We start from the raw sequence: 14,158 nt of genomic DNA, 5'->3' as shown, positions 1-14,158 counted from the left end.
TGCATAGGTCTGGCGATGAAAGGGTCTACGCAACTGTTTGTGTTATCTTCAGCAAACCAATCAGGAACTCCCTTTCATTGTGTTTCTGCAAAAAACGATACCAGGAGACTGATTGAGTTCTGTAGCCTACGGGAGAAAGACAGGAAGGTAGCTATTGCCCCCACCCCCGTGGGAGAGGCTGACGGGTAGGCGCCATAAACCCCTTCCCTGTGGGAAATGGACAGATAGGAAGGCAGCGATCGCCTGCGCCCCCCGCCCCCATGGGAGAGAGACAGATGGGAAGATGCCATAACCCCCTCCCCCACGGGAGACAGACGGACAGGAAGGCAGCGATCGCCCACACCCCCCGCCCCTGTGGGAGCGATGGATGGGGAGGCGTCATAACCCCCTCCCCCACAGGAGACGGACGGACAGGAAGGCAGCCATCACCCCCAACCCCCCCCCCCCCGTGGGAGAGACGGACGGGTAGGCGCCATAACCCCCTACCCTGTGGGAAATGGACAGATAGGAAGGCAGCCATCGCCTGCACCCCCCCACCCCCGTGGGAGAGAGACGGATAGGAAGGTGCCATAACCCCCTCCCCCGCAGGAGACAGACGGACAGGAAGGCAGCGATCGCCCACACCCCCCCGCCCCATGGGAGAGAGACAAACGGGAAGGCACCATAACCCCCTCCCCCGCGGGAGACGGACGGACAGGAAGGCAGCCATCGCCCACAACCCCCCCCCCCGTGGGAGAGACGGACGGGTAGGCGCCATAACCCCCTCCCCCTCATGGGAGACAGACGGACAGGAAGGCAGCGATCGCCCACAACCCCCCCACCCCTGTGGGAGAGACGGACCGGGAGGCACCATAACCCCCTCCCCCCCATGGGAGACGGACGGACAGGAAGGCAGCCATCACCCACAACCCCCCCCCTCCCGTGGGAGAGACGGACGGGTAGGCGCCATAACCCCCTACCCTGTGGGAAATGGACAGATAGGAAGGCAGCCATCGCCTGCGCCCCCCCACCCCCGTGGGAGAGAGACGGATAGGAAGGTGCCATAACCCCCTCCCCCGCAGGAGACAGACGGACAGGAAGGCAGCGATCGCCCACACCCCCCCGCCCCATGGGAGAGAGACAAACGGGAAGGCACCATAACCCCCTCCCCCGCGGGAGACGGACGGACAGGAAGGCAGCCATCGCCCACAACCCCCCCCCCCGTGGGAGAGACGGACGGGTAGGCGCCATAACCCCCTCCCCCTCATGGGAGACAGACGGACAGGAAGGCAGCGATCGCCCACAACCCCCCCGCCCCTGTGGGAGAGACGGACCGGGAGGCACCATAACCCCCTCCCCCCCATGGGAGACGGACGGACAGGAAGGCAGCCATCACCCACAACCCCCCCCCTCCCGTGGGAGAGACGGACGGGTAGGCGCCATAACCCCCTACCCTGTGGGAAATGGACAGATAGGAAGGCAGCCATCGCCTGCGCCCCCCCACCCCCGTGGGAGAGAGACGGATAGGAAGGTGCCATAACCCCCTCCCCCGCAGGAGACAGACGGACAGGAAGGCAGCGATCGCCCACACCCCCCCGCCCCATGGGAGAGAGACAAACGGGAAGGCACCATAACCCCCTCCCCCGCGGGAGACGGACGGACAGGAAGGCAGCCATCGCCCACAACCCCCCCCCCCCCGTGGGAGAGACGGACCAGGAGGCACCATAACCCCCTCCCCCCCATGGGAGACGGACGGACAGGAAGGCAGCGATCACACCAAAGCCAAGGGCCGCCACTGCTACATACACTTTAACAGGTAGCTGTAACCTGCACAAGTAGTAGCAATTCATTGCACACAGTTGGAACATTGCTGATACCTGTGTAGCTTACATCATAGGGAACTATTTGTACTATTCAGTGATTGCTACTCTCCACTATTCCTTTTGGCATGCTTTTGCATACTTAGTATGACCTTTGTAGCATGAGACAAAAGGAAGCTCATCACCTGTGGCAGAAGGCAGCGATCGAAGCAAACATGGATTGAGTTGAAATACAATGTGGAAATGAATAAATACATGATTTTACATTTTGACCATAGATACGGTTCATCTTTGTCAGGGGATACGTTTCCTTTATTTCGATTATAAAAGAAATGGAACAGAATGGTATTTGCCTGCGACGAGAGACGCCTCTAGTAACAAAAACTAGTGTTTGAGTTATGCTTGGCTGCATTTTTTTGTTATACTCGCACTGAATTTGACATAATCTCACTCCTCTCGCTGCTTTTTCCACGTTATGAATTAAACTTCCCATTTTCCAGAGGTGTCTCTGACCATAGCAGGTGGATAGAGCTCTGCAACATAGAGCTAACCAGCCATACCCCTGATATCCCAATCCATTGGTTCAACCAGCTGGCATCAGGCCCAAGATCGCCTTGGCCAGATTTATCATATTTACCATCGTCAGTCCTATTGGGTACCAGTATGATGTCAGTAGTAACCTGTTTTTACTTTACATATGGGTATGAATATAAAGGCTGAAAGCTCCAGTTACCGACAATATTATTAGACATGTGCACTGACAAAAAATTCATTTGTTTTCGTTTCATTCCTTCTTTTTTAATTTTTTTTAGGAAATTTGAAAATTCGGGAATTCGAAAATTCAAAATCCGAAATTTCGGATTTTTGACTTTCCGAATTTCCCAATTGCGAATTTCTGAATTTTCAAATTTCCGCATTTCGAATTTTCGAATTCCGAATTCCAAATTTCCGTATTTTCAAATTTCAGAATTTTCAAATTTCGAATTTCCTTATTTTCAAATTTCCGAATTTTCAAATTTCCAATTTCCGAATTTCAGATTTCCGAATTTCTGAACTTCCGAATTTCCGAACTCCCCAATTTCCGAAATTTAGATTTTCCGAAATTTTGAGTTTACGAAATTTCTCAATTCTTGAAATTTCAAATTTCGAAATTTCCGAGATTCTAATTTTCAAATTTCGAAATTCCGTATTTTCAAATTTCCGATTTTTCAAATTTCGCATTTCCGAATTTCCGAATTCCGAATTTCGGAACTTCCGAACTTCCGAATTGCCAAAATTTTGAGTTTCCGGGAATTTCGACATTTACGAGATTCTAATTTCCAAATTTCGAATTTTCAAATTTCTGAAATTTAGAATTTCCGAATTTTGAAATTCCGAATTTCCGAAATTCCGAATTTCCGAAATTCCGAATTTCCGAAATTCCGAATTTCCGAAATTTTTTTTATCTAAATCATTTATAATAATTTATTTAAAATTATTTAGAGATCCACTTCCCTACCTACTCCCTTCATTTGATTCCCAAGAGGTACAGATACCTCCAGGTAAGAACTAGATGATTTCAAAATGTCATAGTTATCCTATGACAGTTCCCAAACCCATCACAGATATCTGCGGCTTCACCTTCTGCAATCAGGCAAGGAAAGAATGCTGTAAAATGAGATCCTCTGTTTTTATGTTTTTTTTTTTTTTTTTTAGAGCGTGACGGAAGTCACATTGGGCGGGGGGGGGGGCAGTGGGAACCCAGAATCCCTTGGAGAGGTTGGGAAACCCTTGTTTCAGCTCCCCATGCACCTCCTATGTCTAAGTTACCCTGTGTCCATTAGGGGCACAGGGTGACCGAGAACCCCAGTCTGATCTGTACTAATCCTACTCACTGTACAACTACACTGGAATGTGGTATATATATATATATATATATATATATATATATATATATATATATATATATAAATATATTGTATATTGTCTCTTACTATGGTGTGCTCTCTGTTGGGTCGTTTGGGGTGTGGCTGTTTTCCATTGTTCTATTGTGTCTGTCTGCCTTAAAGTATTATGGGATGTGCATGGGTAATTGCTGTGAGGAGGGAAGGGGGAATTCCTCCAATAGCTCTCCCTGCTGATTGAACAGTCTACCGATGAGAAGTTTGAATATCTCTGTGTGCTTGTGTTCAAATAAACAGTTCATGTAAAGCAGCCAGAACGAGTACTGCCTAGTTCTTGGTTGTCAGCGGTTTGGAATATCTGATATCTATATTCAGACTGAAGGAAGCGGTATATGACGAAAGCACTCAAGCGGAGTGTGGGATGTTTCGTTACATTGGTGGCAAGCACTGGGATGCTTCCTGCAGTCTGGGACATCCAAACCTCCACCGGGATCCAAGATCAGGATAGCAGACTTCGGTCACCCCAGCGGAGATATGGATCTGGCATCATAGTTCCCGGAGCTGCAAAGGGCTGTCCTTTCGTCATACTGCAGGGGCACAGGGTGACTGAGAACCCCTGTCTGAACTGCACTAATCGGACTCACTGTACAACCACACTGGAATGTGGTATATATATATATATATATATATATATATATATATATATATATATAAATATATTATATATTGTCTCATACTATGGTGTGCTCTCTGTTGGGTCGTTTGGGGTGTGGCTGTTTTCCATTGTTCTTTTGTGTCTGTCTGCCTTAAAGTATTATGGGATGTGCATGTGTAACTGCTGTGAGGAGGGAGAGGGGAATTCCTCCAATAGCTCTCCCTGCTGATTGAACAGTCTACTGATGAGAAGTTTGAATAACTCTGTGTGCTTGTGTTCAAATAAACAGTTCATGTTAAGCAGCCAGAACGAGTACTGCCTAGTTCTTGGTTGTCAGCGGTTTGGAATATCTGATATCTATATTCAGACTGAAGGAAGCGGTAAATGACGAAGCCACTCAAGCGGAGTGTGGGATGTTTTGTTACATTGATGGCAAGCAGTGGGACGCTTCCTGTGGTCTGGGACATCCAAACCTCCACCGGGATCCAAGATCAGGATAGCAGACTTCGGTGACCCCAGTGGAGATATGGATCTGGCATCAGAGTTCCCGGACCTGCGGCGGGCCGTCCTTTCAGCATACTCCAGGACTGTGTCTGAGGATGAATACCTGGAGCTCAGGCAGCAGATTTGGGTAGGACTCTGAATTGGTCGCTGGTATGCAACAGGGCAAGTGCTTTCCAACCCCTGAGCACCGGGCCGGTGACCAGCAGGCGTTGCGGATGGCGTTCCTGGGAGAGCGGCCCCAGGAGCAATGGGTGACTGAGTTGGACAGGCTGGTCCTGCAGGAGATAGGGCTGAGATTATTTAGAATTTATATTATTTAATTATTTTATTTAAATAATGTATAATAATTTATTTAAAATGATTTAGGGATCCATTTCCCTACCTACTCCCTTCATTTGATTCCCAAGGGGTACAGATACCTCCAGGTAAGAACTAGACGATTTCAAAATGCCATAGTTATCTCATGACAGTTCCCAAACCCATCACAGATATCTGCGGTTTCACCTTCTGCAATGGAAAGAATGCCGTAAAATGAGATCCCCTGTGCCAATTGGGCACAGAGAGTGTCCCGTTTGATACGAATGGTATAAGGAGCGTTCATATCCCACAGAGCAAAAACTTTTCTTCACCCCCCCCAGCTGGAACACCACACCATTATATTCCAGATTCCCATGCAAGACCTAGACCAGCTATTCTCAACCAGGGTTCCTCCAGAGGTTGCTAGGGGTTCCTTCAGCATTGGGCAATTTCTGTCTCTCAGATAAGTTCCCACTGACACCATTGGTCTTTTACTATCTGTAAGGAGGTAATTCTTCCCAATGACCACAAGTGTAAGGGCCATTCTTCCCACTGACCATCACACTATTGTATCATGAATTGTAGATTTCTAATTTTTACCGGGGGTTCCCCGAGACTGGAGAACTATCTCAAGGGTTCCTCTGTGTTGAAGCGGTTGATAAAGGCTGACCTAGACCAAGAATCTTTACGTTGTACAGCAACCCCTCCATTTCATTGGCTCCTTCACATCAGGCAAACTGTGATTGGCTGATTTAGTTTAATGCCAAATGTGTCATTTCTCCCCCCCCCCCCCCCCTCGCAGTATACTTGTTGGCTAAACAGTGGGAGGAATGAGGGATTACAGACATATGTAGCATTGTCCAGCTCTGAAATTCCTCTCACCAATACACTAAATTCCTGCTTTTGTTAACTTACCAACACATTTTAATGAATGGCGAGCAGGCCTTTTGTTTGTGGAGCAGGCTGTAACATTTGTTAACTCTGCTCCTTTTCCCCCCTTCTTTTGAAGACAGGTTAAAAAATGAAACACTTTGGAAACATAAAGTGGGATCATTTATCAAGGTTTCACCGAGAGAGAGAAATGAGGAGAAAAACTCTCTTCTATGGGATGGAGATAGAGACACTGTGACAGGAGGCAATCATTCAGAGCTGAATGCTTTATTTTAGAAGATATATGGATCTGATCAACATATGAAAGATACAAATTATTTACTTTATTTATTATAAGGACAATACATTGCATGTATGTCACCATCCATATAAGAACAATACATTGCACATACAGTACACTATATTACCAAAAGTATTGGGACGCCCGCCTTTACACGCACATGAACTTTAATGGCATCCCAGTCTAATGCCCCGTACACACGGTCGGATTTTCCGATGGAAAATGTCCGATCGGAGCGTGTTGTCGGAAATTCCGACCGTGTGTGGGCTCCATCGGACATTTTCCATCGGATTTTCCGACACACAAAGTTGGAGAGCAGGAGATAAAATTTTCCGACAACAAAATCCGTTGTCGGAAATTCCGATCGTGTGTACACAAATCCGACGGACAAAGTGCCACGCATGCTCAGAATAAATAAAGAGATGAAAGCTATTGGCCACTGCCCCGTTTATAGTCCCGACGTACATGTTTTACGTCACCGCATTTAAAACGATCGGATTTTCCGACAACTTTGTGTGACCGTGTGTATGCAAGACAAGTTTGAGCCAACATCCGTCGGAAAAAATCCTAGGATTTTGTTGTCGGAATGTCCGAACAAAGTCCGACCGTGTGTACGGGGCATTAGTCCGTAGGGTTCAATACTGAGTTGGCCCACCCTTTGCAGCTATAACAGCTTCAACTCTTCTGGGAAGGCTGTCCACAAGGTTTAGCAGTGTGTCTATGGGAATGTTCTATCAGGGTTGAGGTCAGGACTCTCTGCAGGCCGGTCAAGTTCCTCTACCCTAAACTCGCTCATCCATGTGTTTATGGACCTTGCTTTGTGCACTGGTGCGCAGTCATGTTGCACCAGGAAGGGGACATCCCCAAACTGTTCCCACAAGCTTGGGAGCATGAAATTGTCCAAAAGGTCTTGGTATGCTGACGCCTTAAAGTGGTTGTACACCCTGTACAACCACTTTTACCTACAGGTAAGCCTATATTAAGGCTTACCTGTAGGTGCTTGAAATATCTCCTAAACCTCGACGGTTTAGGAGATATTTACAAAAAAGCCATGCGCCGATGACTATGGTGCATTCGCCAATGTCTACGGCGCATGCACACTTTAGAAAGGGCAGATCGTGCCGTTTCTAATAGGGGTCATGACCCCTATTAGAAACGGCACGATCTGCCCTTTCTAAAGTGTGCATGCGCCGTAGACATTGGCGAATGCACCATAGTCATCGGCGCATGGCTTTTTTGTAAATATCTCCTAAACCGTCGAGGTTTAGGAGATATTTCAAGCACCTACAGGTAAGCCTTAATATAGGCTTACCTGTAGGTAAAAGTGGTTGTACAGGGTGTACAACCACTTTAAGGCGTCAGCATACCAAGACCTTTTGGACAATTTCATGCTCCCAAGCTTGTGGGAACAGTTTGGGGATGTCCCCTTCCTGGTGCAACATGACTGCGCACCAGTGCACAAAGCAAGGTCCATAAACACATGGATGAGCGAGTTTAGGGTAGAGGAACTTGACCGGCCTGCAGAGAGTCCTGACCTCAACCCTGATAGAACATTCCCATAGACACACTGCTAAACCTTGTGGACAGCCTTCCCAGAAGAGTTGAAGCTGTTATAGCTGCAAAGGGTGGGCCAACTCAGTATTGAACCCTACGGACTAATGCCCCGTACACACGGTCGGACTTTGTTCGCACATGCGCGGGAGTGACGTCACGCGACTCCGGCCAGTCACCAGAGCCCCCGGAAGGAAGAAGGGTGAAGATGGACGCTCGCTGCTAGTGGGGACAGCGGTGACATCGCAGGCTTTGGTTTCAGGTAAGTGACACATAATGGGCTACTATGCAATGCAATAGAGTTCCCTTTACTGGAACTAAGGGGCCGAGCCCCACCCCTGAAAGACAACCCCTCGCCATAATCCCCCCCCTCCACCAAATGGTTTGGACCAGTGCACAAAGCAGTTCATTTCTATTCTATTCTTTTCTATTCTTATCATCATCTTATTTCACTTTTATACCTTACTGTATTTATTGCAATTATGTTTTGATTTCACATTTTTCGAATTAATTTTTGAATTTTTAGAATTTTTAGAATTCTTTTTGAATTCATTTTGGATTCGTTGATTGATTTGGATTTGTTGCTCTTGTGATTCAGAAATTCAGATACATTTGAGACTCAGAATAACGAAAATTGTGTCCCCGTGCCTCCGTCATCTGCTCTCTCTCCTCCGTCCTCCCCCCGCCCCCCCCCCCCTGTCATCTGTGTCAGTGCCCACCCCTCTCCTCCTGCTGCTGGAGTAACTCTGTAATTTTCAGGCAATCCCCTGTGTTCCATAATGCCCTGTGTATGTGCTTTATTTAAAAAAATGCTGTTCTATACCTTATCTCAGAGCGCCACTCGGTGCTCACGTGACCACTGCTACTCTCCTACTCTCCTTCTGTCTGATGTCAGCGGGGGATTGCCAGCCCCTCCCACTGTAGCTGTCAGATCGCGAGAGGGAACAGTGGGCGGTCACATCAGCGCGCCGCTATGAAGTAAGGTATAGAACAGCATTTTGTTAATAGAGCTCATACACAGGGCATTATGGAACACTAGGGATTGCCTGAAAATTACAAAGTGGGTTTACAACCAGTTTAATTATATTTATTTATGATGCAGCTATATACAGTATTCATACCCCTTGACATTTTCCACATTTTGTCATGTTACAACCAAAAACGTAATTGTATTTTATTAGGATTTTATGTGATAGAGTCCAGGGATCTCCAAACTATGGCCCTCCAGCTGTTCTGGAACTACACGTCCCATGAGGCATTGTAAAACTCTGGCATTCACAGACATGACTAGGCATGATGGGAATTGTAGTTCCTGAACAACTGGAGGGCCATAGTTTGGAGACCCCTGTGATAGACCAACACAAAGTGGCACATCATTTTGAAGTGGAAGGAAAATGATAAATGGTTTTCAAATTTTTTTTTACAAATAAATGTGAAAAGTGTGGTGTGCATTTGTATTCAGCCCCCTTTACTCTGATACCCCTAACTAAAATCTAGTGGAACCAATTGCCTTCAGAAGTCACCTAATTAGTAAATAGAGTCCACCTGTGTGTAATTTAATCTCAGTATAAATACAGCTGTTCTGTGAAGCCCCCAGAGGTTTGTTAGAGAACCTTAGTGAACAAACAGCATCATGATGGCCAAGGAACACACCAGACAGGTCAGGGATAGAGTTGTGAAGTTTCAAGCAGGGTATAAAAAAATATCCCCAGCTTTGAACTTCTCACGGAGCTCTGTTCAATCCATCATCCGAAAATGGAAAGAGTATGGCACAACTGCAAACCTACCAAGACATGGCCGTCCACCTAAACTGACCGGCCGGGCAAGGAGAGCATTCATCAGAGAAGAGCCAAGAGGTCCATGGTAACTCTGGAGGAGCTGCAGAGATCCACAGCTCAGGTGGGAGAATCTGTCCACAGGACAAACATTAGTCGTGTTCTCCACAAATCTGGTCTTTATGGAAGAGTGACAAGAAGAAAGACATTGGTGAAAGAAAGCCATAAAAAGTCCCGTTTGCAGTTTGCGAGAAGTCATGTGGGGGACACAGCAAACATGTGGAAGAAGGTGATCTGGTCAGATGAGACCAAAATTGAACTTTTTGGCCTAAATGCTATGTGTGGCAGAAAACTGAACTACACACCATCCTCACCGTGAAACATGGTGGTGGCAGCATCATGTTGTGGAGATGCTTTTCTTCAGCAGGGACAGGGAAGCTGGTCAGAGTTGATGGGAAGATGGATGGAGCCAAATACAGGGCAATCTTAGAAGAAAACCTGTTAGAGTAAAAAGACTTGAGACTGGGGCGGAGGTTCACCTTCCAGCAGGACAATGACCCTAAACATACAGCCAGAGCTACAATGGAATGGTTTAGATCAAAGCATATTCATGTGTTAGAATGGCCCAGTCACAGTCCAGACCTAAATCACATTGAGAATCTGTGGCAAGACTTGAAAATTGCTGTTCACAGACGCTCTCCATCCAATCTGACAGAGCTTGAGATATTTTGCAAACAAGAATGGGCAAAAATGTCCCTCTCTAGATGTGCAAAGCTGGTAGAGACATCCCCAAAAAGACTTTTAGCTGTAATTGCAGAGAAAGGGGGTTCTACAAAGTATTGACTCAGGGGGGCGCCATACAAATGTACCCCACACTTTTCACATATTTATTTGTAAAAAAAAATTTACTTCCGCTTCACAATTATGTGCCACTTTGTGTTGGTCTATCACATAAAATCCCAATAAAATACAAAATGCAGCGAAAGTTGTGGCAAAATGGTGAGAGGTTGTGGACATACACAGGAGCTTAGACGATTCTCCCAATCCCTAATTATAACCAAATGCAGCGAAAGATAGATTTCTATCAAGAAACATGGGATTTTTATAGGGAGATAATACGTCTATTCACAGTAGGTACCAACAAATAGAGTATTTAAAAAGTTATTTTTATTAAATTGCAAAAAAGAAAAAAGAAAAAAATTGTACAAAACAAATAACAATATATATATATAAACATCAATAAGACCATCCAGTAGTGTGTTCAAATTCTATTCATGCCTGTCAGCCAACATGTTTCGCAAAAGAATAATTGCTTCATCAGGGCATAGATCGGCATCATTGATTCATTTAAACTATAAGAACAACAGATAAATATACTAGAGTTAGAATTGTATGGTGGTCATACACATTCAGATGTCATGAAAAACATATAATGGTTGGTCTAAACATTTAATCTGATAGTCTCACCTACTGGTGCAAGTCTAGGGTTAAAAGCATACTCCACAATTGCCAGGCATCGTCCACTATGCCAGCTGGTGCAAAAACTCCAGGGGTGCCAGATCCCAACCGGATATTGCCAATAGAGGGACTGGACCTCACAGTTGCAGGACAAGAATCTAATAAGATATCTAAAAAGCAAAACAAAGAAATCGATAAAAAATCGCTAACCAATCTAGAACGATAATGTATGTTTAGTCTATTCCAAAGAATAGGCAATACGACATATAGTTCATCTCGCTTACCAGCAGCATAGCATGGACAGGTGAAATAAATACATGGCCATGCATGCTGGGGAAGTGGGCAATTAACAACAGATTCAAATATGATGTTACAATCAATGTATACTACCCTTAACAATCATATAGGCGTATGCCTGATAGCATAGTCCCTATATAAACTCCAAAAAAGCTAGAGGGGAGGATTAATTAAATATTTAGGTTACAAGCTGTATAGAGATAGCAAGCTTGAAAGGGATTATATGATTTCATATGCACCAAACTAGAGCCAAAGGCCCTATAACTTAGCATGGTTAATCCATGTCAGGGAGATGACAGACAAACGGCCAGTGGGTCTGCTTCCAAATAAATAAAGCACCCCCCATCCTCCCCAAGAAATATGGGAAGGAGAGAGTACATGTAGGTGCATACATAAAGTCAGACAGGTACCCTTCCTAGTGGTCATAGAGATCAAATAGTAAGATTATTTACCTGCAAAAGCTCAAACATGGTGGTTTCTCAGTCACAGGAGCTCGTCCTGTCAGCAGAGATGGATCTGGGCCAGCTGCGTCTGAAAGCACAGCGGCCCCTCCATCTTTTGTACGGTCCCACCGGAAGTGAACAGGTCAGTGATGGCCTCCGGCATCACTTCCGGTCCGGACGTCCCCGCATGTGATGCGCGCGCATCACGCCGAGCGGAAATACGTCACCACTACTGGCGGATGCGCGTGCACTACCCACACCACAGAAGGAAGTGAGGGCAGAAGGGGCGGACAAGAAAAACTCCGCCCCGTTGCGCGGGGACGTCCAAGTCCCCCTATCTACAGCAGTAGCAGCAGCACGGCATCTGACTAGTCCAGCATAGAAGAGGCTTCATTGTTATATAGTCCCGCAAATGACTATATGCATATATGTTTTGAACACAATAATTGTAGTGGTAAAAAGATAAGAATAAGTCATTAATATCTTAATAATGAAATAAAGCAATAACCCATGCAGGGATCTTTTCCCCTCAAGACCAAACAGGTATGCATGGGTATACCTAACACAGTGTATACATATCATTGCGGCAACCAATTTATTTGATAATGTGGATAAAAAGAAAAGAAAAGAAAGATGTCCCCTGGTTGATTGTCCATATGTCTAAAACCTCCCTAAAGGTGTACAAGAGGTGGAACCAGACAAGGGGCAGTATGACAGATGGAGGATGAAAATCGAGAGAAATTGGGAGGGTCCCAACTAAGGCTCATAGCTTTATATTACATTACAGAAATGGTTTGTAAGAAAGTGCTGTGTTGAGGCCGGGTGGATGAGTAGCCTGCTGGCCAAAAATCCATCTTGCCTCCCTTTGAAGTATTCGTTTATCTACATTTCCTCCCCTCTCCAAATCAGATATGACCTCCAGAGCAAAGAAGGAGATATAGCTAGGATCAAAACTGTGGTGAAGGCCAATGTGCTTGCAGATAGGGGTATATAGCAGTCCGGCATCCAGATAATAAAGATGATCCTGGATCCTTTTGGCGAAAGGACGTTTAGTTTTGCCAATATAGAAGGCTCCGCAACGGCATGTGGCAAGATAAACAATGCCTGTTGTGGAGCAGTCTGCATAGCCCTTTAGCTTATGAAAACCTCCTCTTGGGAGGGGGCAACCTATGCCTTCTCTGATCCACGGGCAAAATTCGCAGTGTCCACATTTAAAGGTGCCGTTTCCGCCCTCCGCCCCCAATAGGGGTGTTGTAGATTGAAGATGACTATGTACTAACGTGTCCCGAATAGACTTTGATTTTCTATATGTAATCTGTGGCACATTAGCTACATATTTGGAAACTATCGGGTCCTCAGAGAGGAAATGCCAATTTTCATTAATGAGATTACGGATCACCTGTTGATGGGTCGTGAAGGTGGTGATAAGTTTGGTAGTAGACTGAGAGTCACATACTTTTGGTTTAAATAAAAGAGTATCACGTGTGTTTGATTTGGCCCATTTGTAGGCCCTTTTGAGAATTTTCTTACTATAGCCCCTGTCAAGTAACCTCCTGAAAAGGGCTTTTGCTTCTCTATCGAAGTCTTCATTTCTCGCACAATTCCGCCGCAGCCGCAAGTATTGGCTGTAGGGTATACTATGTACGAGCGTGCGGGGATGAGAGCTGGAGAAGTGCAATATGGTATTCCCCGCAGTCTCCTTCCTGTATAATGTGCTGAAGACCGAGCCATCTTCTTGCAGGACAAGGCGCAGATCCAAGAAAGGGATGGAATGTGCATCTGATTGGATCGTAAACTTCAAATTAAAGTTATTCTGGGACAGAAACTCCATAAAATCCGACAACAAATTAGCTGAGCCTGTCCAAATGAGGAGGACATCGTCAATGTACCTCCGCCAAAGAAGAATGTGGCGGAGATACATCAAGGCCCCCTCACCAATAAAATACATTTACGTTTTTGGTTGTAACATGACAAAATGTGGAAAATCTCAAGGGGTATGAATACTTTTTCAAGGCACTGTAAGTACCTGTAATAAATAAAAAGTGTAACTGTATTGTCTCCCTCTGTTTTGTAAAGTGCTGCACAAACTGTTGGCGCCATATAAATCCTAAATAATAATAATATTAATAAAAACCACGTGATTTAGCAATTGTACGATTGTTAGCCTGCCATACACATTATAAAAACTTCTGAGTTTGTGTCTTCATAGCAAAGAAATGAATTTGTGAATATTCCGTGTTTCGGTGAGTTTGAGAGGTCTGCCCTTCTCTGTTCATGTTTACCGGAAAAAAACAATGCTTGGATAACACCACTTTGTCAGCTGAT

This window comes from Aquarana catesbeiana, linkage group LG12, assembly GCF_042186555.1.
Source record: "Aquarana catesbeiana isolate 2022-GZ linkage group LG12, ASM4218655v1, whole genome shotgun sequence".
NCBI lineage: Eukaryota > Metazoa > Chordata > Amphibia > Anura > Ranidae > Aquarana > Aquarana catesbeiana.
The sequence above is the reverse complement of the archived record's forward strand: the minus strand, read 5'-3'. Positions refer to the sequence as shown.